This window comes from Brachycentrus maculatus, unplaced genomic scaffold, assembly GCF_059751285.1.
Source record: "Brachycentrus maculatus isolate JH-2025_06_01 unplaced genomic scaffold, ASM5975128v1 h1tg000048l, whole genome shotgun sequence".
Classification (NCBI taxonomy): Eukaryota; Metazoa; Arthropoda; class Insecta; order Trichoptera; family Brachycentridae; genus Brachycentrus; species Brachycentrus maculatus.
Genome location: NW_028280802.1, coordinates 797,912 through 824,807, shown reverse-complemented (window position 1 = coordinate 824,807; position 26,896 = coordinate 797,912). Strand labels below are relative to the sequence as shown.

The window sequence follows — 26,896 nt, the reverse complement described above, 5'->3', positions numbered from 1 at the left end:
ATCCCTATTCTAATCCATCACATTTCATATTCGATATTGCAGAAATCTTCTTTATCCGATTTCAAAAAGGAAATTCTCGGTAAATTCCTATATCGAAAATTTGACACTTTTATCAGGAGTGTCATATTTGTACGGGATATCTCGTATGTACCTACGTACCTATATACATTGTCGATTTATTTTCACGACGTAAATTTGTTCAGTAAATCTGTATAAAAATAAATCTTCGGTTATTTATTTTATTTGCCAAATAAGTTTGATGTGTGTACCGTATTCATGTAAAAATGTTTGCAATGTACTAGGATCTAAAATATATATTTAGAAAATATCCAAGCTTTTACCGTATTCTAATAGTTTGTATCTGGCATCTCATATAACCACAGCTTATCGTTCTGCATATATTAAGTTAAAATTGATACCAGTGTTTATTGATTATTTTGGGTAGCCTTCAAGTTCTTCAATAACAGTGCCACCAATTTGGTTAACCATTAAAATAACAGCCTCTATTTGGCCAGCGCTTAGAGAATATTTGGGTAGCGTTTTCATAAGTGGACTTTGATCGACCGTTCGGTCAGGGGTTAAACCCTATTTGTCCTCCGTCAGTATTTTAAATCCTATCACTGTTATGATTCAAGAGATGCGCATTTCGGTGTATCCTTACGTAATCTCCGGCTTATCATGAAAACATACAATGTTGTTTTTATTGTAATAGATGGTCATCGTTTTAACTAAATCAACTAAATATCTCTTGTAACAAAAAATGTTTATTAATATGTAGATTTGGCGTTAAAATTGTAGAACTCCATTTTCATTTAAACATATACATATGAAATATTTTAATCAAACACTGATTTTTAGAGTCTTATAAATTTAATTTTAGTAAAAAAAACACAAAAAATAATCGTATTGTTTTTTATATTCAAAACATGGATAAAATGTATGTAAACAAACATGGATGGATTGCCGGCAAAACCATGTTTATATGTTAGATGTTCGATAAGCATAATCGATTTAAATTAAGATATTCAATAGTAATAAGCTGAAGCCTGGACTATATTCAGAACCGCAATTCTAAGAGATTCACATCTTAACAGATACAGTACGTTAATATTTTTAAAGGTAATACGATAGCTGATCGCACACAAGAAAATCCACTTATACAACTGCGCTGTGGGCCAAAGCAAACCAAAACTCTCTTTTATTTTGCTAAGGGTATTCTCAGAGGTCCCCGAGGTACACAAACCACTTCCCTGTCAGAAAGCAGGCGAATGGGCCATCTTTCAAAGGCGATTCCGTACACAAAACGCCACCCAAACCGAACTCAGATAAATGGTCGAACGAAATATATATATATTTTTTTATTTATGTATAGTATAGTAAAATAATATGATTTTTTTATAATAGTATTTTTAACAGAATGTATTAAAGTCAGCGTCACATTGCACCCGTTATAAGAAATAAAAAATCTAATTCATACAACGCCATTTTTACAAAACATTGTCTCAAGGGAGCTTATAGGATACGTTTATTGTAAAATCATTGTACAGTAAAACCTCGGTATAACGGAACCCTATTTTACAATTTTCGGATAAAACAAATGTAAAATAAATTAATAACATGTTAATATTATACAAACTTAAATTTAAGTGTCTCCGAATGTACACAATTTTTAGCGGCTATGAAATTATCAGTGGTAAAATCACATCTCGAGGGTATAATAATATTTTTTGACAAATTGCCCGATAACGTCGTTCTACTATCTATATTATTAACTCTGATTATATAAAAAACACAGCAAACTTCAAAAGCGCAAACATAACCTACACTCCTTTTTTAAAAGAGCATTACCAAAATATCAAACAGCGTCGATTTCAAACGGCAACGTCACTTCACGACGAGTTCTCGAAGATAATAAATAGAATTTTGTTTGTTTTTTATTTATATCTTAATGCAGTGTTCATATTTTCAAAATTAGTTTTTTGATTTATTTTAAACTTGTTTTTATGCAACGGACTTTCAGCTTTAATGAACACCCCCTCCGCTCGATTCGTTCGTTATATCGAATTATATAATATATATTGAATGTGAATCCAATGTACCCAATATATGTAAAATAAAAGATGGCATAATTCAAAACCCATTTTAGAGGTTTGGTTTATGAATAATAAGTCAAATACAAACAAATATAACATGCACTTCTGTGACAAACAAAATTCTGGAAAATGCATTCGGAAAATCACCGTTAGATAGACGTGCATAAATTCGAATAGATCTCTGACAGAGTTAATAGATCTATTAACTTACAAACTAATCTTTACTGAAGTAAACAGTTCGCGAGCTATAACTTTCTCCAGTGCATTTCAAAGCTTGGTTGCATCTTCCGAGCAAAACTGCTACTAACTATTGGCGCTCTGAAATAATATGCTATTCCAAAGTAATTATATTAATTTTATTGGCAGAAATACCCGCTAGAATAGATTTGTGTTAAATATGCAAACAATCAACGTTATTATTCAGTTACTAAGAAATTGATGTTGTAGTCAGAATACAAAATATAAAACCCGATGCTAAAACCGTTTTATTATCCACCTAGTCAAGAGTCAAAAGCTTATGCTTAATACGTAAATAAATGTATCGTATATAAATCCTTTACAGAAAAACACACATCGCTCACTTCTTTCCTGAACGTCATAAACCAAAAATGGGTCAATTTTCAGTTGTGCATGTTTTCGGAATGCCCAAAAAATGTACTATATCCCAACAAAAGCGGCTTATTTTTAACTTAACATTTACCCACTACAGGGCAGAAATTGTCGTTTTTGAATTTTGAATAAAAGGTACGGTTTAATTATTTTTTTAAATAAACTAAATATTTTTCAAATGGAGAAAAAACTTTTAGGTTTTACATTAAAAAGATCCATTGTACAGTAAAAAGTTCATTAAGTTTTTTGATATTTATTTTTAATGCATTGTATTATATTTTTAAACTTTAAAAACGTTCTCCTGAAAAATCAATTTTTTGATTTATGACGTTCTTGAAAGGAGTGAACGACATATTAAGGCTCAACAAACATTAAATCGCACTTACTTTTCTACAAATCCAGGTAACATTCAACGTTTGTTAAACTGATTTTTTTACAAACTGTTTTAGTAAATAAAATAAAAATTTCGACATAAGTATACGCTTTTGAAAAAAGAGTTGTTGTAAGGTAATGAGTCCAAAAAAGTGATCTTTTTTCAATACAAATTCTAAAAACAAACAAATACAGTACACAATGGAGTTCTGGTTCCAACCCTTATGTATGGAAGCGAAGCATGGAGTTGGCAAAAGAAGGATGAAAGCAGACTGAATGCAGTCGAAATGCGATCCCTCAGACGAATGTGTGGCAAAACGATGTTTGATAGATGTTCGAATGATGAAATAAGGAAAGAATGTAAGGCTGAGATAAGCATTATCGATAAAATTAAGAAAGGTGTGTTGAGATGGTTTGGACATGTGGAGCGTATGAGTGAAGAAAGAACGGTTAAACAAATTTATGGAGCGAATGTAGTTGGAAAAAGAAGCAGAGGACGACCGAGGAAAACTTGGCACAATCAGGTATGTCAAATACTTGAAAGCGGCTGGGTCAGGGGTCGTAATAATCGTCGGGTATGTATGAGGAGATGCATGAATGTAGAAGAGGCAAAGAATGTTTGCAAAGACAGAGTGGTGTGGCGTTCGATTCTCTCTGCCTACCCCTGCGGGGAAGCGGCGTGATGGTTAGTTAGTTAGTTAGTGAGTTAAAAAAAAATCGAGCCTAAAGTGGCCCCCGACTCTTTGCCGGACGCTAAATAAATTATATTATTGCGAGTAAGGCCTAAATAGCGCTGTTAAATTTAATGAATATTGTTGAAATAGTAACAAATGAAAATTTGTTTTATAAAGAGTTATAATTGAATTGCATCTTTATAAATATTCTGGCGAATGACCCATTTGTAAATAATTTATCAGTGTAGTATTTTGGCTCATTAATCTTTATTGTATAGGGTGGTGTATTTTGAAGTAAACATTCGGGATTATACAGAATGTGTAAATCCTGACAGACATTTCACCATCTAGGACATCTAGCTTAATCTAGGATTTGTGGTCACCACAACCAAGATCCATTCCCCTGTGTAAAGCTCGGCCACTGTGGGGTGACGTTTGTGCGAAATGCTTTAAGTACTATTATACATACATAAAATGTTTATCTACATGTATACATACACAAGTTTACATATATTAGACGAATGTGCGGCAAAAGGTTGTATAATAGTTGTTCGAGTAGTGATATAAGGAAATAATGCAAGACATAAGCATTATCGATATAATTAAGAAAATTGTGTAGAGATGGTTAGGGCATGCGAATTAAATAAGTGAAGAGAGGATAGTAAAAAATAGGCTTATATGGAGGAAGACCAAGAAAAAATTTGTATTATTAAGTATTTAAAAAAACTTGAAAGTGATCAGGTCAAGAGTCAGAATTAATTAGAATAGGGAAGAGGCGAAGTTTGTGTGCAAAGACACATTGGTGTGGCGTTCTGTCCTCTCTTCTTACCCCTTCGGGGAAGCGGCGTGGTGGTTATTTAGTTAGTTAGTTAGTAAGTGGATATAAATATATTCGTAATTAAGAGTGATCATTTTTCAAGATCCATTTTCATTTTCAGGGTAGTTTTAATATTGTCGCCCGTGGTGACTTACGTAAGACTTTTACCCTTAATTACGTACGGGTGCATGCGTCAGTTTTCCACGTGTTGGCCGGATGGGTGGAGGGTGCTATAAGAAGGCGTGTATCCAACCGTTGCCTAGCCAACAGACTTCAAACATTCATCCCCTTCATTACGTTTGGTTCAATTTATTACCAACTTTAATCTGCCCTAAATATTACGGTTTCGTCAATAGATTTTCTGAAAATTCCGCACTTAATGGCATTTTCTCCAATAATGTGTACTGATTTTATAAAACTATGTAATTTAATATCCCCATTTTTTTAATATCCTCAAATATTTTTTGATTTATTGCATATTTTTATGAGCTTTTAATAATAAAAATATATCATCTGTATCTTATAAATAAAAATATCAGCGTTCGGTTGTTAAAAATCTTAAATCTCTGTTACTCTCCCATTTTTACAAATCTTTAAATTTTCGCACAGCGTTACATTTGAATTCGAGCCAGTTTTAATATACACCAATGACAGGTAAAAGCATGTTTATTAAGGAGCTTTTTTGACCGCAATTGCAGCGCCATCTTTTGACGGGTAAAATTAAAATAATAAATTCGATTAATTTATACAGCGTCATTTTCGTGAAATACTACAGCAAAGGTGCTTCACTGTGATTTAATTTAGTAAAAAGAGATAGGGGAAATGATTAAGCAAACAAATGTGTTTTTATTTTTTTTTCTAAAGATCATACATATACATATCACTCTAATTATTTCTAACTACTGGTGGAAGAGAATCCCAAGACATAGGCTCAAATTAAATGCATTGGTGGTGAGCTACTAAGATCACTTTACCTAATGCAGCTGTTGTAGCCGATCGAAGCTTGAGGCGTCTGGAATACATAGCTCTTTTAGATATTCTGGAGCCATATTGTGTTGTGATTTATAAATGAGTAGACAGGGTTTATTCTCAACCCTTTCGGGAAATCGTAACCAGTGCAGTTGATGAAGTGGTGGGGTGATGTGACTGAATTTTGAAATTTCACAAATTAGTCTCGCTGTAGCGTTTACCACTGATTACAGTCGAGTATTTTTTTTGTTTGGTAGACCCGTGTATATGCCTTTACTACAATTTATATGCCTAGATACTACAATTTATCAATTGACGGGCAGCATCACCAGCTGATTTTTGCGAATGATTTTAATTTGCCTTAAATTATTTGCGTTAAAGAGGGAAGACATGATGCAGTCAACAGCAACTAATGCAATACTGAACATTTTTTATGGCGTACAGCATGCTCTTGACAGCTGCTCTTACTAGGCATTTCAATGTTCTCGATTGCATTGTTGTTTAAAAGATTCTTAATATTCGTATTGCTTCATAAACATTGTGAAATTAAACATTATAAATGTGTGCTTTCTACTTTCTTTTTTTCCATTTAATCAGATTGAGCCACAGCAACGCGTGGCCGGGTACTGCCAAGCAACTAATTACTCAAATATACAAGTAATTTTTGGTAAATAAATCATAGTCTTTATTCATGATAAGAGAGGCAAGAACTTATAATGCAAATGATTCAAATCGCTTAATATTTTAATGAAGATAGGATTTAAAAAAAAAAAAACAAACAACAAAATGTTCAATATGAAGTATCTTTAACAGCTAGTAAATAGCTAGAAATAATAAAACATTTGTTACCTTTTTTTAAAATCCGTGGTATTTTCATTTAAATGTTAAGCTATTTTAATTATATTTATTATTAGTACTCACCTCTATTATCATGAATAAAGATAAAAAATATTAGATATTAAACATTTCTTTATTTTTAAAATATATTTCAAATAATGTATTATCAAACCATTATGCAATCTTATTTGTTTGATCAGTATTTCACATACATAGTTTAATTCCATTTTTTATGGAGTAATTAATGTACTGTTTGGCATCGTCGCTGCTCTTACATCCAATTTTAAAATGCAATTAATGGTGACATTCTGTAAACATTGCATTTCTTGGGTTTATCTAAACCTTCAAATTGTTGCAGGAAGTGTGCGCTTAAGTTTATTTATCCATGCTGGTAAAATCAATACCATAGAAACGTATTCCCTGTGGACATTATTTGTGTACGCTCTTTAAAAACATGTGGTATTTGTAACAATTTTTTTCACTAAATGTGTATCACTTTTAACATTTTTTTAATGATTTTTTTTTTCAGATGGGCTCAAGCTCGAAGGAAAGTTTGCAGTTCTCAACTTTCTTGTCAACAAAATAGGTAAGTTCAAACATTGCATGCCGAACGATATTATTGAGCATTATTGACCATTTTGAGTGTGTCCAAACAATAGTTCACAAATCAGGGCTTTCTCAACTTAGAAGGTAATTTTTAAAAAAAAAATGACATCTCAACATAGATAAAGAAGAATATGTAAATCTTGGTATTTACAGAGCTTATGACCTTTCATATGTGTTACGTCATATGACATTTTGCACGTGTGTAAAGTGATCACTTTACCAACCAAAATAATAGGTCATAAGCTCTGTAAATACCCAGACTGTCATATTCTTCTTTATCTACATATGTTGAGATATCAAAAAAATAGTATGAATCATTTCTAATGTAATATATAACAGTCCGCCTCCATGGTGTAATGGTAGCGTATTAAGCTACCGTGCTGGTGGTCCTGGGCTCGGTTCCCAGGGGGGGGGTGAAAATAAATATTAGTGATTTTACACTCTATTTTTTATACTATAACCCTGGACTGGTCCCTGAAGCGCAGGAGTGATCACCTTGCCTTCATGTATGTAACAATCAATATAACACTGTTTCAAAACGATTCTAATGTATTATACTATATAAGATACAACTTAATGCATTAATAAAAATGTGTTTTTTATTTCTTTAGTTAGCTTATATTGTATTATATTTGAAACAAACTTTTTTCACTTAATTTACATTATATAAGTATAAACATATATATTTACATCTTCTTACAGTAAACAAAACATTTTTTTTTAAATTTTCAGACTCTTCACTCCTCATACATTCAGGCATCGCATCATACATTTTCAAATCCTTATACATTATACACTTTTGCAACACCGTTTTTTTCTCTCTAAAATTTCAGTCTTATTTTATCCTTATTTCTCGTACTATGTTTATGAATTTTTTATTTAAAATTACTAACCTGTATGTTTTATGAAATATATAGGTTAAAGTTACTCTAAAATTTAGAATTAGCTTTACATATGATGTTTGAAAATGATGCGGAATGCATCGAAAAACGTGGCACAGTAGATTTTAAGAAATAGTGGTATTAATGAAGCAATACTTTAATAAAAAATAAAGAAAGTTCCTCTAGTTAGAGGTATTCGGTTTATATTGGGTCGGATTAATAAAAACCGTTTTGTAAGGGGAACAAAATAAATTTTAACCCCTCCGCTACTGAAATGAAATCTGTGTATTTTGTCCCGAACTTTTATTTTGTACAAAGATCTACCGCAAAAAGGGAGCATCTTGCAAGGCGCGGGTCGTAAATAAGGATGAGACTTGTTGCAAAAACACCAACCTAATGGGCATCATTTAGCCGTAAATGATTATTCCCCGTGGCCCAACTTCCAACCTTAGGGTGGAATGCTAACGAGACAATTTTTTTTTAAATATGAAGATACATGTTTATGATTGCATATTTTTTTTTCCATCATTTAAAACTGGTTCCGGTGTTTAGACAAAAAACTTATTTAATTTAAATTTCCCTTACTAAATACCACTGTATCTTTCTTGTCTATTGTCACACGTGTTTTGACGCATTCCGCATCATTTTCAAACACCTTAACGTATTTAAACTACTACTGTTTCTACTACCATCACGCTGTTTTTCCGAAGGGGTTGGCAAATAAGATGGAACGCCATAATCTTCTGTCCTGAGTTACACTTCTCGCTTCCTTCACATTCATACATCTAGACTTTTGACACCACCAGATTTTAGGTCCTGATTGATCTGATCGTGCCAAGTCTTTTTCGGCCGTACCTCGTTCTGTTCTCATATATTTTTTTAGTCATTTTCTCGTTATCCATTCCCTCCACATGTTCTAAACCGTTAATTTTGTTATAAAAATGCAGCATAGTATATTTACAAGGTAGACATTTTATTTACAAAAATATTGATATTGCTGTAAATTGTTTTTTCCACTTTTAGCCGAATTTTTTAAATTACCATCGAAGCGATATGAAATGTAAACATTGTAAAATATTAGTCGTGTATGACTACTACATGTAGCAAAGCATACGGCAACACTTAGGCAATGAAACTCGGCCCATTTGGCATAGCCGCGCGGCAGGCGGGGAGGTCGGAGGGTTAATAAGAATTTGTGGTCCCGGGGGTGCCGTAAGGGTCGGCGCAGGTGTCTCCGCTTCCCAGACTCCGGCTGGCCCCATCTGCCGTCCCGCTCGCACCGCCCTTCTCCTCGGCAGCGCCCCCTTTTATGTGCCTTTTAGTCTAAAGACGTATGGTCATACATTTGCCATAGTCTGAGCTGTGGCTTGACCTCTGAAAGGTTTGCATAATAGCCACGGTCTTTAAATTAACATCTTAAATTGAACTAACACACAACCTTTCTACAAAGTCATTCATTCCATTTTTTAAATAAATACTTTCATTGACAACTAAGTCCCAGATCCAACCCTTATCTATGGAGGCGAAACATGCAGTTGAGAAAAGAAGGATGAAAGTGAACCCTTAGACGCATGTGCGGCAAAACGATATATGACAGATATTCTAATGGTGAAATAAGGAAAGAGTGCATGGCCGAGGTAAGCTTTATCGATAAAATTAAGAAAAGTGTGTTGAAAAAAGATAGAGGAAGACCGAGGAAAACTTGATACGATCAGGTGTGGCAAATAAGTATGTGATATACATCTTCTTTGCCTTGGCGAGGAATAACTCTGGATACGGTGGCCAACTATCTTCTTCTCCGTCTTATTCCTCATTAATGAGAGTTATGACCCTTGTCGAAGCAATGACTCTCTCTAGTTATCTCTTTACTACGCTGCACGTAGAGCTCTAACCACCGAGGTGTCGCTGCTGTATTAACTTGACCAGTCCATCGTGTGGAGGTCTTCCTCTCCCTCTCTTCCCCTCCATGCTACTAATCACAACCAGTCATTTTAGGCTATCCTCATTACCACGCGCAACGTGTCCAAAGAACTGAAGAATCCGTTGTTACAGTTCAACTATCATTAATTTTAAAAACTAAAAGAAAAATCATATGTTGTTGTGAGGTTGCTTAGAAGGCTGCTGATCAACGTCCCCACAGTAAAAGGAACAATTGTCACATTTGAAAATGCAAAAATGTGTCGGCTTGTGTGATTTTTATTATTATTGTTCTTCCTCTCTTAAAACATTTTGATCTGTTTAATCAGAACTCTGGTCTTGTTCCTGTGATGAGAAGGTCAAGTTTTCCTGTGATGGACGTCCTGGTGTTCGGCGTCCTTCTGGGATCACTGGCATGACGAGCTTAGAGATTCTCGTATGGTCCATGCTCTATCTCACAATGTCTTCAACATTGCAGGCTCTGCGGATTTCTCCATTGGTAGGGAAACTGCATTTCTATCGAGGAAATGAATCACCATGACAACCATTTCAGATTGTGAAGTCATCTCATTTTTTTTTTACAAAGCCGTGTTTAATTGAAAGTTATCACAACGAGAGTACTTTCCTTTTCACTTAACGGTATCATTACGACTTGACACTAAGTTGTGCCTCGGAGCCCCACGTTGGGCGCCAACCGCTCGCTCTTTTGCTCTTTTTAGTCCCTCGTGCCTCTTTTGTTTTACTACCCAGATGCCATCCGCCCCACCCCTGTTGTTTAACTAACATACTACGGGACGACACCATTCAAACGGTGGTTCGCACGTATACCTACTATTTGCTTGAGGAACGTGCTTTAGAATCACACAACTTTGTTTTAATTAAAAACATCAGTGCACCAACTACCCTCGTAAAAATGTAAACTAGGGTTAATTGTGATAAACGTTTTTACTTAAGGGTAACGTAGGTATAATGCTTCCATTAAATTAAATATCACAATAATATCACACAGAAAGTATTAATCGGGAAATCTTTTTTACCAACATTTTTAAATCAGTGTTTAATGTTTTATTTAATTTAACTTTTAGCATCTCAACAGAGACGTGCCATATTTTTATACGAAGGGAATATGGAACTTTATGTATTGACAGGGCTTACGATTTAACATTGGCTGGCTTAAGTGATTTACGTAGCGTTTACCATTCTGCCCATTACTGGGCATTAATGTTCCTCAACTTTTAAAACTTGTAAATATTCAGTATCGTATAAAGTGCATTCTGAACTGACAGATGGATCTATCTGTCATGAATTTTGTTAAGTAAATAGCTTTCCCCTATTTGACCATAGGTGAAATTTCATTCGAATATTTATTTTCACGTTTAGAAAAAAAAAAAATATCTAGACGCCTGAAATTTCATTTCAATTTGTGTTCTTCTTATTTGACCAGTTGTCAATCGTCATGTTTATGATCAAATTCCAAGACTGGCAAAAAAAATTATGAAGTTATTTGTAAGAAAAGATCATTTAAAAGGAATTGATTTATTTACTGTAGTTTGAAGAATAATAAACAATGTATTATTTCAAAAAATTCAACGATTAGCGGAAATTTCAAGAGATTAATTAATTTACTAAAATGCAAGTTTTACAGACAAGAAGACTTATTTATTTATAACATAACAAAGCATTACATAATATACAATTAAGGATCAAGATAACTGTACACTTTCGTACGATTGATAAATTTATTTATTGGTAATACTCGTAGAGTATAGTTGTGTAGTACAGATATATATAATTAAGTCATTTGTACTTCGACATACGAAAAACGATAAAATAAGTTATTTAAATTATTTTTCTGTTAGCCAAATATTTTTCAGAGATCTGTTTGCTTATACTGTTTAAAACTGTCAAAATGTTGAGTCTCTCTGACGTCTACTCACCTTTCTACTTATACGGATTTTCTGTCCTGGGCTGAGGTAGGTTTATTTACAAGTCTCTGCTACCGAGCGTGGCGCCATATTGCCTTGGTATTCCGTAAAAAATATTTTCCCTGCAATTTTTTTCTTTTAATAAGCCCCGCGAATGGAACCGGGGCGTCTAAATTGAAAGAAATTTAACGATGTCAATAAAGAAAACATTTTATTTTTCCTATTCTGCCCTTGTAAGCAAACTCGGGTTCATATTTCCCCTGTGAAATACTCAAATTACACTAAAAACACCCTTGTAATACAAGAAATGAGATTGTGGATACATTTTCATCCACTAGGCGTTGAAACAAGGGACCTTTTACCTACATATAATTTTCTGTATTTAAATCTAATAAAAGAAAAAAATATCTAAAACAAATTTAATACACATACGAGTATATGCAAATAAACGAAACTATTACAAGACTCACCCATTTATTTATTATTTATTTTTGTAGGGACAGTAAATAATTTGTTTTTTAATTTTTTTTAATGTTTTTTTTATAAATTAATGATAAAACCATGAAACATTGTTTTATTGCATTGAAGGAACAATAAAACCATTGTTCGTTTTTTTTAAAACTACTTTTAAAAGTTTTTTTCCAATTTTATTTTATTTGATCAGTGGGTTTCGTCATTACCGACAGCATCAGACTGGTGAGAGGCTTTAAAAAAATCTGTGCATAACCAGACAGGGGTCAAAAAATCAAGATTTATATAATTTTTAGAAAATTATCCTGGTTAAATCCATTTCGGTAATAAAATGTTACCTAATACCATTATCTTGTGTTATTTGTAATTATCACTTTAATATATTGCTTAAATTCATTATTTTTTATGTACATATATATATATATATATATATATATATATATATATATATATATATATATATATATATATATATATATATATATATATATATATATATATATACATATATATATATATATATATATATATATATATATATATGCATATATATATATATATATATATATATATATATATATATATACATATATATATAAACATATATATTGCCACATAATGTAAACTTTAATGTTTTCATCATTTATATCGATCGCATTTGATACTATTTTATGGAAACACCAGTGTTTTGAATTTTCCCAATAAGCTAAGGGCTTTTTAATGCTAAAGTCCTTAAGTTTTATTATCCTATAAATGATGATATCAATAAAAAATGGAACTCGGTAATGGTCGCAGTAAATTTTTTATTATTTTTCGTTTCTGCTGAATGAAACACTACTTAAAATAAAATGCTTTGTATTGGATTGAAAATAATAGAATGGCGTACATGTTTATTTAAAAAAAAAATACTTTTAATTAATGTAATGCTACAAAAATGACATTCCTTTGATTCTGAATCTAAATTCTAAATGTTCATAGTTTTCTGTATTCATGTATATTCAATTTAATATTCATATTAACATTGATTAGATTTTGTTGGTATATAGGGAAAAGCATAATCTGCATGATTATAATCTGCATAATCTGCATGATTATGCTTTTCCCTGTATACCAAAAAATTCTTATTAATGTTAATATGAATACACATAAATACGGAAAACTATGAACATAGAATTTAGATTCAGAATCAAAGGAATGTCATTTTTGTAGCATTACATTAATTAAAAGTATTTTTCTTAAAAAATAAACACATACGCTATTCTATTATTATAAAAAAAACTTGTCAGTCTATTTTATTCTATGAATATGTCGATGTGATCGCTTTATAAATGATTATGTTAAAGTATATTGTGCAATTAAATACTACTAAATTAAATAGCGGAGTCCTGGTTCCAACTCTAATGTATGGAAGTGAAACATGGAGTTGGCAAAAGAAGGATGAAAGTAGACTGAATGCAGTTGAAATGCGATCTCTCAGAAGAATGTGCGACAAAACGATGTATGATAGATGTACGAATAGTGAAATAAGGAAGGAATGCAAAGCTGAGATAAGCATTATCGATAAAATTAAGAAAGGTGTGTTGAGATAGTTTGGACATGTAGAACGAATGAGTGAGGAAAGAACGGTAAAACAAATTTATGAGGCGAATGTTAGCGGGAAAAGAAGCAGAGGAAGACCGAGAAAAACATGGCACGATCAGGTATGCCAAATACTTGAAAGTGGTCAGGTTAGGAGTCGTAACAATCGGCGGGTATGTATGAGGAGATGCATGAACGTGGAAGAGGCGAAGAATGTTTGCAAGGATAGATGGTGTGGCGCTCTATTCTCTCTGCCTACCCCTGCGGGGAAGCGGCGTGATGGTTAGTTAGTTTTTTTTTTAAATACTACTAATCTCCGTTTTTCTGCGAGGGTAGTCATAAAGGATGGAACTCCACACTCGTCTATCCTGACATTTACTCCTAGCTTCCTTCACATCCATACATCAAGTCATACATGCTTTCCAGTTGCGTAGACTTTTGACCCAACCATTTTGTCCCAAGGTCTCAATTAGATAACGTTCAAAATTTTCTTTTTTTAAATGAAAATATGAGAAGATTTTAATATAATTTTAATTATATTGATGACAATAAACGATATGATAAACCCAGTGTAGCACTGGGTGGGGGAAAGATTTTAGGCTCTGTGAAATATCTATCATTCTATGCATAATCGACAAGCATATTTTTTAAGCAAGCATTTTAATCTATTTTTTTTATATCATTATCATCATCATCTTATTATTATTATTATTATCCATGTCTTTATTAGCGCCCTTGAGGTAGTATTTTACGAAAATGGCGCTATACAAATTATCCAAATTATTATTATTATTATTATTTTATTACTCCTATATCGAGTAAGTATATGAAAATAAACACGTATCCCATTTAACAGAAATATTTCTCAGTACTATGGCAAAAAAAATAGATCTGTCTTTTATCTGATCAAATTTTAAGTAAAGCTTAATAATAATAATAAAACCCTTATCCGCACCCCAATGGTGCATAGGGCACTGCGTCATATAAACGCAGTGTTATCTTGATCGTTTACACATGAAGGAAAGGTGATCAGCCCTCCGCTTCAGGTACCAGTCCAGTGTAATATTGAATAAATATGACAGTGAAAAAAATCACTTATATTTATTTTACCCCCCTTGGGAATCGAACCCGGGACCTCCAGAACGGTAGCCGAGCGTGCTGACCATTACACTACGGAGGCGGACAAGTAAAGCTTAATCACACATATATGTGTGTAAAATTATTTTTTTTTCAATTAATTATAGTTATTTTAAAACAAAGTTACATTTTAATTATAAAATGGACAATCACAAAGTTAGTGCTTCAAATATAAATTATACAATTTTTTGTTTAGTTTGTTTGAATAATTTTATTTGATTAAAAATCCGTGTTTGACTATACGTAATAACAATAATAATTGCATTGATGAAGTATCGTTCGAAGTTTGCGCCAAAATGTGCAGGCAGTATGTCTCGTTCAGTAATGGATTAAATTGGTACAAGACTGTACCAGGTTTTATGTTCAGTACTTTACGAGCACCGTCAACTTTTACCTTTATTAATCTGGCATATCACGCTATAAGTCCGACTCGTGGATCTACAGATATGATTAATAGGCATTTTATAGGTGAAAAACACCAAAGTTGTGATACTAACACTGAATGGTTTACTTATGTTTTCATAAATATTTATAACATCATATATTGGGTAAATTTCATAGTATCTTCTTTGATTTTTATTTCATTTTCCATTATTTTCATATTACTACTACTACTACTACTACTACCATCACGCCGTTTCCCCGCAGGGGTAGGCAGAGAGGATGGAACGCCACACTCTTCTGTCCTGACATACACTCCTCGCCTCCTTCACATCCATACATCTAGTCATACATGCCCTCCGATTACGCAGACTTTTGACACCGCCAGATTTTAGGTTCTGATTGATCTGATCGTGCCAAGTCTTTTTCGGTCGTCCACGTTCTGTTTTCCCTCTCCCATTCGCCACATATATTTTCTTAGTCATTCTCTCGCTATCCATTCGCTCCACATGTCCATACCATCGCAAAGAGCTCTTCCTAATATTTTCAATTATTCCTCGTTCAGCCTTACATTCCTTTCTTTTATCGTCGTTTTTAATTCTGTCATACAATGATTTTCCACACATTCGTCTGAGGGAGCGCATTTCAACAGTGTTCACTCTGCTTTCATCCTTCCTTTGCCAGTTCCATGTTTCGCTTCCATACATTAGTGTCGGTACTAGCACGCCGTTGTGAACCGCTAGCTTGGCTTCCATGGACATATTCTTATTCCCAATCACTCTGTTAAAAGCACCATTTATTCTATTCCCTCCATTCACTCTTCTCTCAATATCCTTATCCACTTTTCCATCCCTTATGAACATGCTTCCTTGATATAAAAATTCTTGCACCTGTTCTAGGGATTCATTGTGCACGATAATCTTGCATTCTGTCAAATCTTTCTCTCTTTCAAACACCATGACCTTTGACTTACCTTCATTCATATTACTCAAGTACCTTAATTTGTATAGGTATGAATACAAGGACCTTTAGTCCATTTAAACTTCACATTAGTTTGTAAATGCCATTACAAGGCGAAACAACTGTAACAAATTTTATTTTTATTTGTTTTCAACAAATAAATACAATTTAGTAGAAGATCAGTGTAAATTTAAATAATTCTTATTTTGACTCTGTCGAAAATATATATCAACAGTAGATAAAATGTAATATATTTTTTAAGAATACAGATACTGGATTTATCCCCCGTAGTATTATATCAAGATATATTTTTATGTTAAACATTTTGCATTTATAATTATATTTTGTAACATTTTTTCCCGTTTTTCAGTAAATCAAGCTCAAATAATTTTTGTCATTTTATTTTGTTTTTATAACTAATGTAAGTTATATTTTGGGATATTACAAATGAAATAAACAGTATTTTGTATACAATTTAATTGTGATATTTTTTGCCCGTAGACAGTTAAAAAATCTTATCGTTTTTGTGAAAAAAAAAACCAGCAGAAATATTTGGGAGGGGAGAGCAGACACTAGAGGGGGGGAGGCTTTTGAGGGGATTTTTCCTAAGGAAGTCTTATGCCAAGAATAAAACTATTCACTTGATTTTCATCAATTGATTCGGCAGTCACTTGTGCTAACATCTATCCATTTTTAATTTAATTTAATTTTTACTTTTAAATACCTCTATTTCTTAATATCTATTGTGACAAGCTTTTCGATGCATTCCGCATTATTTTCAAACACCGTGAATTGATGCGAAATGCATTAAAACACGTGTCATAACAGATTTTTAGAAATATAATTATTTACCAAGTAAAATTAAAAAAAAATCTGTGGTTTGATACATACGTGCAAAACATACGTGAACATACGTAATTCGCCTAGACTTTTTACAAAACTTAGGATTCCTATTTTTATTTGAAAAGAAAAAGGCTTTTAACTTTTTCCATTAATCCGTAGCTTGGTTGATGGGGGATTCTGAACTGTTAAAAATTATTTTTAAAAAGTTTGATAAATAAAGGTTTTAATAAATATTGATTTATTGAGTAATCCCCAGATTACACAGATGCTAACAAAACATATACATGTATATTTTATCAGATACAAATTGTGGATGTATCCAGGAACAATGTATCCCGTATTAATCTTACCATTTTCTCCGTGAGTGGGGTCCCGTTTTTGATTACGGTCGAGGCACCTGTTGTTTGTCTCGCTAAGTCCTGGATTCCCGTTTGGGTTTGTCCCGGATTTAATGCCACCATAGGCGAGGAACGCGATTCGGGCCGGGGCTCGTTGGCCATCAGACCTTCAGTATATCACCGCTGATCCCCGATCATGAAGAATTATCACGTTTCTAAAACAACGTTGTTTGTTCTCCTGTTTGTGCTTTGGAAAACATGAGCATATCCGAAATATCGATTTTTATTTTATTATCTTACTAACCATCACGCCGCTTTCCTGCAGGTTCCCCGGGCAGAAAGAATAGAACGCCACACCACTCTATCTTTGCAAACATTATTCACCTCTTCCAAGTTCATGCTTCTCCTCATACATGCCCACTGATCATTTCGGTGTTTAAAATTAGTTTTATATTCAAGCATTACTTCAAGTATTAATGAAATAAGGTCACAATTTTGCGAATAAGATAGTAATATTTTTTTTTTTACAACATTTTGAGTGTGTCCAAATACTTGTTCACAAAACCTGGATTATCTCCAATTACAGGAGTTATTTTCATATTATTTTTTGACATCTCATCAAAGATGAAGAAGAATATGGAAGTCTGGGCATTTACGGGGCTTACGACCGTCATAGGCTGGTTTAAGTGATCACTTTACACACGTGTAACATTCACCAATTCTACCCATTATTGACAACCACACTACTTAAATTCTTAGAAGTTCTATATATATATATATATATATATATATATATGAACCAATTTAGAAACCTTGTTCATGAAACACTAGAACTTCACTAGAGACATCTATTGGTGAGATGTAAAGAAGCTTTTTACTAAGCAGAAACTCTTATATTAGTATGTGAGATCCGAATCCTGGATTATAATCACACACATGAGAATCATGTGTGTGATTATAATCCAGGATTCGGATCTCACATACTAATATAAGAGTTTCTGCTTAGTAAAAAGCTTCTTTACATCTCACCAATAGATGTCTCTAGTGAAGTTCTAGTGTTTCATGAACAAGGTTTCTAAATTGGTTCATATATATATATATATATATATATATATATATATATATATATATATATATATATATATATATATATATATATATATATATAGAACTTCTAAGAATTTAAGTAGTGTGGTTGTCAATAATGGGTAGAATTGGTGAATGTTACACGTGTGTAAAGTGATCACTTAAACCAGCCTATGACGGTCGTAAGCCCCGTAAATGCCCAGACTTCCATATTCTTCTTCATCTTTGATGAGATGTCAAAAAATAATATGAAGATAGTAATTATTTCAAGGCTCGTTTTATAGGTCACTGTTTGTAAATGTAGAGATGAAAATGAACCTTTACATATGTTATAAATATTTTAATCCATTGTGTTCGTTACACATTGTATGTCGATGTTCAGTATAATTCTTGAACATACACTACATACATACATAATCGTAACTCTAGTACATACACTAAACACATAACAAATAATAATGCAATTTTTTGATAAATAGATATAAATAATGTGAAATTACGTAAAAAAAAATTTAACTGTTTTCATAAATTTTTAAATGAAAAAAAATATGAACAGGTTACCAACAATTTTTTTTTAATAAAATATTAAAATGATCAAAGACAGTGAAACCTAATAAAAGAATCTCCGTTTATTTAATAAATTCATCACGAAAGCAGAAGGTGAACCAATTTCAGTTGAGAAAAAAGAAGACTACTCGAGTTGAATACAACCATTTACTTTTAGTAAAATCATTTATAATTTTCAAATGTAAAAATAATAAAATAACACTTCTAGTAGTCGTCAAATTAAAAATAACAATCAGTTCTTGATGACAGCAAAATAATATTTTTATGACTGTGCATATTGACATGAAATTATACTATAATAAAGAAAGACTTATGCATTCAAATATTGGTATCTTACTTCTAATATCCCGTCCCGTAAGAAAACCAAAGATATATATAAGTATTGCATATAATTTTTTGACATCTCATAAAAGATGAAAAAGAATATGAAAGTCTGGGATGACGACCGTCATAGGCTGGTTTAAGTGATCATTTTACACACGTGTAACATATACCAATTCTACCCATTATTGACAACCACACTACTCCGATTCTTGGAAGTTCTATATTTATATGAACCAATTTCGAAACATTGTTCTTGAATCGCTAGAAATTCATTAGAGACATGTATTGGTGAGATGAAAAGAAGCTTTTTCTTGAGCAGAAACTCTTTTATAAGCATGTGAGATCCGAATCCTGGATTATAATCACACACGAGAAACGCCAGAAAATATCATTTTAATTTTAATTTTTTAAGCTTATAATTTGACTAGATAAAATATTTACAACATTTTGAGTGTGTCCAAATACTTCTTCACAAAATCTGGATTATCTCCAATTAGGAGTTATTTTCATATTATTTTTTGACCTTTCTTCAAATATTTTCTTCTTCATCTTTGATGAGATGTCAAAAAACAATACGAAAATAACTTTTGTAATTGGAGATAACCCGGATTTTATGAACAAGCATTTGGACACACTCAAAATGTTGTAAGGATATACTTATTGTACTTAAAATTTTGGGTATCGAAATGTGATCAAGTCCTCTTGATTTAGACACGACGTGTATTATTATATTTTATTTGTTTATATGCATTTTAAGTATAACTATGGCTTTCCTTCATTCAAAATGAGAAAATTTTATTATTGAATTTATGATATAGAATCTAGACTCTTCTCTGAGCAGCACTTTTCACTGTTCTCTGACCAAGGTCAGGTCAGTATACGACAAGATGTCTACCTTCTCTTCAACTGCTCCACTCCTGTTCTGTTCCTCTTTCTCTATTTTATTAATTTTTATATTTCTGTTATTGCAGTGATTAAGTTGTTTTGCCGATTTTTGTTGTTGTTTTAAATAAGATTCTTTATTTCACTCTTTTTCTCCATCCATTAATCAAAGACTTCTAATCTTTCTGTATCTATCTATTCCTTTAATTCATCATCTAAGTTCTACAACGGTAGACCACTGTACCCCTGACAGACGTTTTTAAAAATATATATATATTTTTTTATTTTAGCAGTGAATAGTTTAATTTTTTTTGCATTATTCTATGGATGATATACCAATATTAAAGGTGTCTCTTAATATGAAACATCTATAGTTTTTTAATGAAGAAGATGGAACAAATAATTTCATAAATTAATGCAATATTTATTTTCAATAATGGGCAGAATTATAAACGTTACACAAGTGTATATCGCGAAAACTTAAGCCAGCCAAATGTCCTAGGATGCTCAGACTACCATCTCTTTAAAAAAATGTCTTTTCATGGTTGATACAATAATACAATTGGCTATGAATATTTTATTAAAAATAAACTACAAATTTTGCTCGAAGAAACTGTTCTTTCATACAAAAAATATTACACAAACAAGGCAAAACATCAGGAGCGCTGTTTCAAAATGAATCTTTGAAAAGAAAACCAATTTAGTTTAACTAAAAGATTTTTTCTTATTGAAATGTCACGTGTCAATCAAGATGGCGGCTTGTCACACTTTCCCGCGCTTTTTTCTATTTCTCAGTCGGAGATATTCAGTAAGCCGTTGCGCGGTGACATCTAGGAAATGTTAGAATTGTAAAATATTTCTGTTTGCATTGCTTACATTTCGCGGTCTTTAACAACCCAATTATGAAACCTTTGAAGCAGAAAGCTTGGGATTTTATTTGTCTTTCGTTTGATTTTGAAGTCGAGCGCCACCATTTCGAAATAACAACTCTTGGAGCGCTTGCCTAATACATTGTTAGCGATGTTTAATCCATTCAGTCGGTGAGCAAGTTACTAAAATCTTGTAAAAAGCATAAATATAACCGAATTTTCAGCTTAAAAACATATTTTAGCATTTTGAAGAAAAAAAATGAAAAATAACTACCTACTAGAGAATTTTTAATTTATATCTTTAAGTTATTTTTTTAAAACATCAATTTAATAAAGTCAGTTTGGGGAAGGAAAATGATATGAAACTTATATTGATACAACACCGTTACACTTTATGTATCGAAAAGGTTTTTAGTTTTTGTTGTAGCAAATGTGCTGTTTTAAATATAACAAATTTAGGTTGTCCCAACGTAAAAATATAATTGATAAATTTTAATAAGTATTTATTATTTTTAATAAATTTAAATTGTAGCGTTGAATTTATTTCGTTGTTCATTTAGCGTCTTTAAACGTGAAGCCGTCGTGCGTTTTTATGACACATACACTCTATAAATGGATACAATTAGCTTTTTTTCCTTACAATTGAATCTAATAAAGTGGCCAAGACGGGGTTCTCTTATACCGAAGAGTGTCAACTGATATAACAGATCGTGCCTTCATTCTCAGAGTCCAAATAATCCACAGAAAAGTCGTGATTCGTGATCTTCTTGCATAACCATAGACTCAACACTGTAATCATTGTCATACAGATTTGAATAGAATAGGCTCGGTCGTGGCTATGATTAATCTTTACATTTTATATTTTTTGTCAATTGTTGCGTAGTCTGGCTCATCTTTAAATTATTTTATATTTGAGCATAGTCAATATTTTATTTATTTAATTGAATATCTCTGAGCATATAAAAGATGTTTATGGCTGTATGTTAAGTGTCAGACGTTTTGAATAAAAAAAAAGAAAATTTCTAGTAACCATATTTGTTAAGAAGTGTTGATTTTAAATATGGACATATAATGTTTATAGTATGTAAATCAGTGAATTTGGTATACCGTGAGAATTTCACTAAGTTTGAATACTTTAAACCTTTACAACATATTGAGTGTGTCCAAATACTTGTTTACAAAATATGGATTGTATCCAATTACAGCAGTTATTTTCATTTTTTTAACAAAACACTCAAAATGTTGTAAATAAATTATCTGGACAAATTATAAGCTCAAATAATAAAAATGAAAATGGTATTTTCTGGCGTTTCTCATGTGTGTGATTATAATCCAGGATTTGGACCTCACATGCTAATATAAGAGTTTCTGCTTAGTAAAAAGCTTCTTTACATCTTACCAATAGATGTCTCTAGTAGAGTTCTAGTGATTCAAGAACAAGGTTTATAAATTGGTTCATATATATAGAACTTCCAAGAATTTGAGTAGTGTGTTTGTCAATAATGGGTAGAATTGGTGAATGTTACACGTGTGTAAAGTGATCACTTAAACCAGCCTATGACGGTCGTCAGCCCTGTAAATTCCCAGCCTTCCATATTCTTCTTTATTTTTGATGAGATGTTAAAAAAATTAATACGTTTAAACCTATTTAATCTCATACAGTGGTAGTTACTCGTATTGATATAAAGTCGACGAATTTCACTGATACTCAAGGTTTTCAGAATTGCGTCCATTTAAAATAAATCATTTCGTTATCCGATTCAAAAATGCTTTTTTTATTGAAGCATACATATCACAAATATTCCATATAGAAATATTCCACTCTCCTTACCATCCATTATTTACTTTATGTAATACCACTTTTTTAAACACTTATTTGTGACTACCGGTTTCGGTAAATCATTCAATCAACAAAAAATATTTATATTCTCCAATAACCGTAGACAACAATGAAAGCTGGCGAAGAATTTTGTTTATAAATTCATTTACTTATACCATTTCTTATAATTCTTATTATTCACCAAAAAACATTCACCCAGCTTTTTATACAAACAATACTAAAGGTAAACTGTTATTCAATTGTAAAGATAAGGAATATAAATTGAATCATTCCGGTGTTTATAAATTAAATTGTTCCAATTGTCCAGCATTTTACATAAGGAAAACATCGCGTTAATTCAATTTCAGAGTTAAAGAACATCTAATGTGCCTTGATAATAATATTTTTTTGGAATTCGCTAATCACCTTATATCTGAAGACCATAATTTTAATAAATTAGCGGGTTTAGAAATTTTACATGTAAATAAAACTGGTATTTGTTTAGATAATCTAGAAAAATCAGAAATAAGTAAAGCAATCAATAAAGCCATACCCATAATAAATAACCAACTAAATTTAACTTCGAGTCCACTTTTGAAAATATTCCCATTGTGATTCATTTGTCGACTCTCTTTCAAAAATTTTATTTTATACAAATGTCAAATCGTAATAATTTAATTTTTATTGTAATAATTTATTTTAATTCTAATGACCTAATGAAGGAATGATATTCCGAAACCGGTAGTCACAAATAAGTGTTGAAAAAAGTGGTATTACACAAAGATAACAATGGATGGTAAGGAGAGTGTTTTATTACCATACCACAAAGTTAGCAATGCTTTTAATATATAAAATAAAATACAAATATGTAAATAAATAATATACTATGAACATATGACTTTTCTCTAGAAAGGTTTCAAGAGCGACCGCAAAATATTTCAACCTTTTATTAAAATACTGCTACCGTTTACTAATTCTGGGATAAGGGTCAGTTGTACTATCATTTTAAAGCACAAACCTACACTTGCTTACTCTTCACAAAATTAATAATTGTAATTTAGTTGGCGACCTTTCTTATATCTCATTATAATTATCATATTTTGGTGAAATTCCCCGTTTTTCTATTAATACGAGCACTCAGTATCATAAATTGTATATATTAAATTACAAATATATATTAAATTTTGAATTAAATCCCATACAACACGAAATATTGTGTGTAATGAAATTTGTTTATTGCACAACTCATTAGACTACGAGTGGAACTTATAACTTATGGATTATTGACAAATTTGTTATAACGTATAATATTTATATAAAATGATATCTCACAGTAATGCTTTTTATTACTAATAAATTTGGATTTAAAATGACTTGTTAAAAATATAACACTCAGCGATTTAAATATGAATAGGGAGTAAAATTTATTCCACATTTAAGTAAATAATTCTCTAAGCCAGCCTGATTTCCTTACTACGCGGCATGTAAATTATGCACAGATAATATGTGAACACCCTGTGTAAACGAAGAGAACGAATAATTTAAACACACACTGTCGAGCGCAATCATTTTTACTTAAAATTAATTTGGTTATAGTCGCATTTATAACGAATTGATTATGAAACGTAGCGATAAAGAATTGAGATAAATAAGAGTGTTAAGGAAATTTCATTCGAGATGGTATGTGTCTGGTAAGCGAAACAGTAAAGATTTTGCCTCTATTACTGCAAATGCACATCAAGAAATGGGTCAGATTTTCAAAACTAGTTAACGTTAAGAAATATGTAGAAGTACGTTTTATGAACAAATTTCACACATTTCGCTCACTCCTTTCAAGAACGTCATAAATCAAAAAACTTGATTTTTCAGGAGAACGTTTTTAAAGCTTGAAAATATAATACAATGTATTGAAAATAAATATCAAGACACTTATTGAACTTTTTACTGTGCACCAGATCTTTTTAGGTAAAAACTGAAGGTTTTTTCTCCATTTGAAAAATATTTAGTATATTTAAAAAAATACTTAAACAATACCTTTTCTTCGAAATGCAAAAACAACACTTTTTGCCCTGTAGCGGGTAAATATTATGTTAAAAATATGCCTCTTCTGCTGGGATATAGTACATTTTCTGGGCATTTCGAAAACATGCACAACTGAAAATTGACAATTTTTGATTTATGACGTTCTTGAAAGGAGTGAGCGATTTGTTTGATTTCTTTAAATTATCTTAATACACTCTGTTATAAAATTTTTGAACTCTTTTATTGATATCCCGCAGATAATGTGTAAACACACTATCTGCGGGAAGAGTAATTTCACTCGACTCACCGTAAATTGCGTGTAAGTTATTTTTACGCATGACTTTTGCGGCATCTTTTGATCTCATATCGAACATATGTTGATATTGATCAAAATGGAAGTCTGCGTGTTTACAAGGCTTACGGCTTGTCTTAGGCTGATTGAAGTGATCACTTTACACACATAAAAGATTCACCATTCTACCTTTGATTAACTACTCAAATTCAAAGTTTCATTTTTGCTTCAATTGAATCATCTTGTAAATACTACTTCTTCGGCCCCATTTATGGTTGAGTTTAGGAAGTTTTCAAAGGTAGACACCTTCATGAAATGTATGCAGGATTCTTCCATAATTATTAAACATACTAGGGGGACATACTAGGGGACGCTTAAAAATATTATTTTCAGTTTTTAGTAATCTTTTATTTTACATTATTTTGAGTGTGTCTAAATATTCGTTTACAAAAACGCATACAAATTAAAGTATGACGCCGTAAGGATGATATAATTTACAATTTCGGATATCAAAAAATTAATTTAAATATATAAATATATATATAAATATATATATATATATATATATATATATATATATATATATATATATATATATATATATATATATATATATATATATATATATATATATATATATATATATATATATATGTAATAAAATAACTAGGTACCTACCTATACATTTTATTAAGTACTTACAAAAAGTACCTACATAAAACAGTTCTACCACCAGATGCCGCATGCGTCACTCAGAAGAAAACAAAAGACTTCCGATAATATTATTAACTGTCAGAATCAGATAGATAGATAGATAGATAGATATAAAATTATTATAAAGATAAATTAAGAAAAAACTTTAATTATAAAGCAACACATTGTTTATTTTATTATTATACACCCACTTTACATATTATTTACACTTAATTTTTAAAAGGAAAATATTACCACGTTATAAAACGACAATTTTGTTAATTGGAAATGGATTATGAAACATTAGATGTATTAAAACAATTACTACAATATGTTCGGAGTGAGAGAGAAAAATTAGAAGATGATCAAAGAAAACGATTAGAAGATAGTCAAAGAAGACCTGGAAATTTAAGAACTAGTGATAAAATTAAAAATAAAAATCATGTGAAAAAATTTTCTACAAAATATAAAATAAAATATACTCCAGAAAAGAAGAATTTAGAAGTAGATTGTCTAAGCAGGTCTCCAGTATTAAAATCGAATGAAAATGCAGATGAACAATTAAAAGTTGTAAATTTGGTTAAATTAGAAGATAATTTAAAAGATCAGAATAAAAATAAAGACATACAAAAAACACAGAAACAGTGCTTGAAAAATGAAAATAAAAATAAAGTAGAAAAAACTTCTACGAAAGATAAAATAAAATATACTCCAGGAAAGAAGAATTTAGAAGTAGATTGTCTAAGCAGGAATCCAGTTTTAGAATCGAATGAAAATGCAGATGAACAATTAAAAGTTGTACATTTGGTTATATTAGAAGATACTTTAAGAGATCTGAATAAAAATGAAGGAATTCAAAAGAAAAAAACAAATGGATTGAAAAAAACTGTGTCTACTTTAAAAGGGTCAAGAAGAAAAAAAAAATACAAAAAAA

General features: G+C 31.3%; 1 protein-coding gene across 3 annotated transcripts in view; it reads left to right on the top strand.

The window, feature by feature from the left end:
- LOC148312231 (discoidin domain-containing receptor 2-like) overlaps positions 1 to 26,896 on the top strand; it is a 413,155-nt gene that overhangs the window by 154,993 nt on the left and 231,266 nt on the right. For all 3 annotated transcript variants that reach the window (XM_088277615.1, XM_088277614.1, XM_088277613.1), the window contains one exon: positions 6,901 to 6,957. The gene's annotated coding sequence lies outside the window, so the exon portion shown is untranslated. The remainder of the gene's footprint in view (positions 1 to 6,900; positions 6,958 to 26,896) is intronic.